The sequence below is a fragment of the Nematostella vectensis genome, chromosome 4 (genome assembly GCF_932526225.1).
Source record: "Nematostella vectensis chromosome 4, jaNemVect1.1, whole genome shotgun sequence".
Classification (NCBI taxonomy): domain Eukaryota; kingdom Metazoa; phylum Cnidaria; class Anthozoa; order Actiniaria; family Edwardsiidae; genus Nematostella; species Nematostella vectensis.
Window position 1 is genome coordinate 10,526,249 of NC_064037.1, and position 6,727 is coordinate 10,532,975.

A 6,727-nucleotide genomic window follows, 5' to 3' on the forward strand; every position below is an offset into this window, starting at 1 on the left:
ATCAACAAGGATGCCCTGAAGAAGGACTGAATAACTGTCCGAAACGTTGTCATATTTGGCGACTGTTTGGGTTCGCCATTTAGATCCTAACAATGAAGACATAAATTTCATTGAGCTAATCTGCGTTGCGGAGAATGCTTTACTAATGATTACTTTGCTGATCATGTCAAAAACTGCGGTTTCCAAATTCTAATCGGCTAACTTTTTTGTAGCTTTTTATCTAAGCCTACCGCGTACCACATGTATATGATATCCCGTTGTCACTCATCACACACGTGTAGCCGGTACTGCAGTCATGTCGCTGCACATGGCCAGCGGCTTCACGACTCTAAAGAGTGCGCCTGATTCATGTGTCAAGTCAAGTGGATGGTTCAGGTGGGATGCGCGGTTCAACTTGCAGCTCGGTCTAAATGCCATTATATCCATCAATAAAAAGCTAGTGCGGTCTTTTTTTTACTTGTCAAAAAAGTGCAGATTTTGATTTTTAGTTGTTTTGCCGGAACCTAATGTAAATTATCCCCTCTAAGGGTGTAAGATAACGCATTGAAATAATGATGTTTCAGGCTTGCTTCTGAGCTTATTTTTTAAAAGTGCAGATTTTGCTTTTCAGTTGTTTGGTTCTCCAAACTCACCCTAACCAACTTTTCTGTCCAATCTCTCGTTCATCGTTCATGAAGTTGACAGTTAAACTCTTTTTGTCATCATTGCAGGCTTCCAAGCAGGCTGTCATCGTTGTCATGGTGATGGTTCTGATTACGTGACCATGTAAGACACTGTTCCCCATATTAAATAAGGAAGTGCATCCTTCTTGTGCTGTGAGCTGTTTCCATAGTAACAAGACGACAGATAGAATCTGTGCTAGTGCCTTCATGTTACCCTGTACACACAGTCAGAATAAACAAGTCGATTTTCATAAACCCGTGAAACAAAATGTAATAATGGTCAAAGTGTGGTAGTCAAGGCGAAATTAAACAGAAAAGATGTTTTACTTCAAAACCCAGTGGGTGGGTAGCGAATAATTGGTATAACTAGAAAGACTACAGGCAAGCTGTAGAAAAACAAGATGGTCTGCGTAGGTGTGGGGTAGACAAGGTATAAATCAGCACAAGGTTGAAAAGGTATGTTTAACGCCTATGTGAAACGGAGTAGTTGCGCTGACAATTCCAGCGTTAGCCAAAAGAAAATGAATTTATTTTCGATACTAATGAGTTTGTTGTTGTTTCTTTTGTGCTTTTTTCGGTCACATGATTCTAGTATGTCCTTATTATGCAGTTTTCGGCGTCACGTTATTCACTTGAAGCCTTCCAGCTCACTGAACTAGTTGTGTCCTTAGATGATCGGTGATATATTTTCGCCAATTATATTGTATATTGACCGCCTATACTGTTATTACTCAATAAACTAAACCAGCTGGATGGCTATCCTCCTACATGTTGTCTCTCTTATTTCATAGTAGAGACAATAAATATTTTCTATTCGGCTGAACGCAGTGAAAGAGAAATGCATTTTCACTCCATACGACGCACAGGGACGTTCACAAAGCCACCAAAGTAGCAATAAGGTTCGCACTAATGCTTAGGATGGTATTGGGATTGTTTGAATATTATCCCAACTAGAATTTGAATGTTCAAAATGGCAAGAAACGCGGAGATACTAATGCCATCCCTCTTCTACGCTTCCCTTCTATACCCGACATCATTGTCACCGATGCAGGCGTGTTCAATATATTAGACGGCTTGAAAACAACAAAGGCGGCAGGGCCGGACGTTCCAGAGGTTCTTAAATAGGTTGCACCGGTCGCTGCACCTTTCCTACGCTCAATGTTCCAGAGGTCGCTTGACAAAGGTGTAATTCCACGGGTCTGTATCACTAACTTGCATCGCCTGTAAGTTGCTGGAACATATTGTGTACTCCAACTTGGTGCTGCACCTTGATACCTATAACATACTTACAGACCGACAACACACTTTTAGAGCGTCACATAGTTGTGTGACCCAGTTATGCCATGTTGCCAACGACTGGGCCCTCGCTCTGGATCGCGGTCTACAGACGGACGCTTTCATACTTGATTTTGCTAAGGCATTCGATAGTGTGCCACACGAGCGCCTAAAGGTCAAGTTACGTAGCAACGGAATATCTGGTGCAACTCTCCCATGGCTTGACTCTTTTCTTGCGCATCGTTACCAAAGGGTAGTTTTCAATGGAGCCAAAAGCAACTGGCTAACGGTGAAGTCAGGCGTTCCTCAAGACACCAAATAGGATCGTAGGGGAATACCCGGGGTAATAGCTCTTATAACTCCTTCTATTTGCAATTCCCCGTAGTCTTTCACTTGGGCCGCTTCTATTTGTCTAGCCAAGCTTAAAAACGACTGATTATTCGTTTCTCCCACTGCAACAATTTGGCCCTTAATCTTGAATTTTTACGATAGAAACATGGATGAACTGTTCTTTCCTTCAGACTCTACCCTACTACCTTCATTTTTCTGCCGGGGTGTCGAAAGCTCTTGCGGATCCGGCTCCGCACTCAACTTCCCCGCGATCCCATTGATAAACTCCAAGCTTTCTTCGGTAGATTTGCTTACACCGTGCAAAACTTGCACCCTCCCCTTATTTGCATACTCAGCCACTTGAATCTCCGACTCTTCCGCCAGATCGACCATCTATTCGAGCCTCAGCTTACAAATTTTATTTTTTAACTCAAACTGAGCTCCCTCGAGCGCTTCATTTGTCGAGGCGATGCTTGTTAGATCACAGATCCGACACTTCACGGGTGAAAATTCTCTATTCCAACCTTATAACAACTCCTTTGTTCCCCTCAAATCCTGGTCACGGCACCAAAATGTAGCAACCCAAACAAGCACATTTCTCCAAGTGGCTTTTACTCAACTTCACAACAAACCGTGCATTTGCGTTGTGTGTCTAAACTTGTTTTCACGTTTTTCTCATATCTCTTACACGCATGCGCGTTGTGCTAAAAATTCCCTAGGGGAAGGGGTGTATACAATTAATGACAAACGATACATTTTACACTTTGTTAGGCGGATTATATTCGCCTGCTAAAGCGCGTCATCGTACCACATATAGATATATAATATACATGGCACGTTTTTGAACGCGCTCGAGATCGTTTACCAGGTAAGCCGGCAATGATGCGTGAAAAACGGGAATAGCGTAGTCGCCTGATCTAATGCTGCTAGAATAGAAGGCTTCTAGATCGCTCAGAGACGTGCGCGCACTTAAGTTTAGAAAGAAAAGACGCTTTGACGCTTTTTTATAACCTCCCAAACGTGGACATTTCACGTTAGGTTGCTGCTGATTGTAACACCTAGTAATTTAGCGCTTTTCACCACCTCAATGGCATTTCCACATACCATCAAGGGAGGCAGGTCTGGCTTATTCTTGGCGAAAGATATGCGTAACTCCTTACACTTCTCAGTATTTAGTTGAAATTTATTCATCCTCGATCATTCTGCTACCTCGTCCACTACTAGCTGAGCCTGGCTCGTTTTACCCTTGGGAATAACCTCTGATACAGATGTATCGTCGACATAGTCGAGTTGTATCGTCGAGGTGGTATGGGTAGTATATGTTGTAACAAGTTTTCAGTAAATATGCCGCTGCTTATAGTGAAGACCTTCGCTGGCAAGTTATCTGGATGGTACAGTTTCTTGCATTATCTATCGAAAACACTGCGGCATTTCTTTCTTTGTGCCGCGTACAATTGTAAAAGGTATCTGCAAAAATAGGGACAACGGCAACGCGAAAGACGACGGCAGAAAACAATTGAGAATTCAAAGAGCCAGACGTGAAATATACTCTGAAATGAATTCTGTCTGATACATTTCAGCCGTTTTTCTTCAAGCGACAACGTGAAAACTCCAAGTTATGGTGTAGCGAGGACGGGAACGTGTGCGCTGAACTAGGCTATCCTTGTTCGCTATGCTAGAAATAAGATTCTAGGTTTTTCTATAGATTTTTGGGGGAATATTCCCTGCTAGCAGAGGCCTCTTTTCTCTGTATTTCGCTGTGTTTGCGTTCGCGAGGATAAGAGACCTCTGCCATGGGTCGAAACTGTTTTCGTTGCGCATGCGTGTGCGTTTCTAAACGACCGCGCTTGACGTGCCAAAACCCATACCATCGCGCGGCTGTCAATATGCTAATATGCTTTGCATGGGTTTAGCCGCAAATTATGAATCAAACTCCGGTTAGTTCTCCTCTTCGAAAAAAGAAAACAACTGTTCAATATCAATCACCTAAAACGTCACTGAAAAGATTGAACAGCAAACGCAGCAAAGACGAGTTTTGTCTTGTTTGTGGGATAAATTTCAAGACATCTGGGCAGGCGAGTTTCTTCTATGTAAATATCGCACAGTTGGACTCGAAGAAAATGTTACAAAATTTTTTGGTAAACTTAGATCAGCTAATTCCAGAAGAATATGCTGCAAAACCTGTAAACGATGATGTTCATGGCTTCGGGAAGAACCACTAACATATATTCGGTTCGTAGAGTAGTCAGGCCTGTAGTGTATTAACACATTGACCCCTCAACTGGCCTGTACCAGCTTTGGGAAGTACCAACAACCCAAAAAATTAATAAATGCAAATTAAACACAACAAGATGAAGATACTCAGGCACGAGTCTAAGGGATAAATGGTATATCCAACCAAGGTGTTGGCAACTCTTAAGCCAAATAATAGCACAGGCTGTTTGCCAACTTCAAATCGAACAAGGAAAGAAAAGCAGAATCACCCTTATCAATAAAACGCTCAAAATACCACACAAGGGAGAGAGATCAGCAAACGCAGCTCAAGACACAAATAGATACCTTTATTCTGATCATCCAGGTTCATTTCCATGGCCTCAAACACAATGTCCACTCCTTGAAGGCTTGTAAAACCACTTAGATGCCTTTACGGATTGCAAAGCATTCTGGGAGATCCAGGGAAAAATTCACGAGGGGAGGGCCAGTCAACACTCCTCTCCCCAAAGTCTGATGGTTTTTTGGGGTCTTTTCACCCCAAAGCCAAACAAATCAATTCCAGGTCATACAGACCCAGAATAGCAGTGTAAACAATTTTGGAATCAATTTGGTTTCAGAAAAGACAGCATTTAGGAGAGCTGTGGTGATTCATTAGAAAATTATTTCCCCATCCATGCAAAGCCAAACAAGAAAAAATCATCATGAATCCACCTTTGCTTGCAAATATCCATAAGAAAAGCACTCAATTATGCCCCAATAGACTTCATGATGTCCTGAGACACTCTCCTAATATGCTCATAGCTGTATTTTTGATGAAAAATACAAGCAACCATCAACTTGTGCTCGCTTCAGCACAACGACGAGGGATTAAAAGTAGGGACCGCAAAGCACTGTTGGAAAGCTTGGATATCGCTGACTAGGTGCAGCTGTGTTTGACTTTGACGGGCTGTATAAAACTCAGAATAGGGGGGGAGGTATCTGTTTTCAGTCTGTTTTTTTTGTAAATTCAGCTCAAAAATAGCCAGGAGTCAATGGGTTAAATGTATATTATTTTATTTTAGAAAACGAAAGAGTATAACTGCTGTAACATTCTACAGTATATCGCAAAAATGTTCTCAAAAAAGCGCTATTTAAAACTGATAACTTAAAATATTTATCTTGTATGTCTAAGCCGGGGATACCAAAAACGTGCAAAATAGGAAAGGGCTAATCAGCAAACATGCCAAGGAGAACTAACGGAACTATCTAACTGGTGTATCAGATCTTTGTTTACACGAAAATACAGCACTTTCATCCTTTCATTGCTCTCACAACCTATTCAACTATCAAGGAAATAAAAAGCTCGAGGACATCAAATGATAGAGATTTACCTTGTGTTTTTTCTCATCCGGAGTTTTTGAGCCTGTCAACTGTCTTTTGAATCACAAAGTTTGGTAACTGTTCCAAAGCGTGAATATACTCGTATGATTCTAGATTCTGTAATTAGTTATGCGTCACTAATTATTAGCATGGGGCTCGGTTTCCATTACTGCTAAATAAATAAAAAAGGATATAATAAAGATTATATATATAAAGGCCTGACTAAACTAGGCAACATGTCGAGCGCGACATGTAGGCGCGACATGTAGCGTGTGTCATGTCCTAGTTTAGCCACGGGTGTCTAGAAAACGAAGACCTAGAGAACGAAGAATAAAGAACTAGGAAACGAAGACCTAGAAAACGAAGACACAAAGTTTTGTCCTTCCCTTTAGCCCTCGCCGTTTATTTCAGTACAATAGCACTAATATGTAAGATATGTTTAAATATGAAACAGCGCTATTTGGGAAAAAAGTTCAGTTATTATCCCGAGGGGGGCGTGAGGATTTTGATAAAAGAGATAAAATTAGTTGCACCCCCCCCTTCAGGAGTAACATAATTTTCCATGCCCCCCCCCCCCCTATGCTTCCCCCATATTTTCGGTGCCGCCCCTCCAGAAAACCGAAGAAAGGAAGAGCATAGGAAGGAACGAAAACAACAATATCAAAGGAACGCGAGCAAGAGATTAGCTGCAAGCTGGTCAGAAAGTGGAGGGGAAAAAATTCGCTGAGAATATTAATCCAAAAAACGTAAAGGCAATCAATTTTATTTCTTCTTTCATCGCAGAAGAAGCAAAAAGGCTCTTCGTTTTAAACCTTGCGAGAAAAACGAAGCACAAGAAAAAAAAAAGAGAGAGAGGAAGACAGCAAATCAGACATTAGCGACGATGC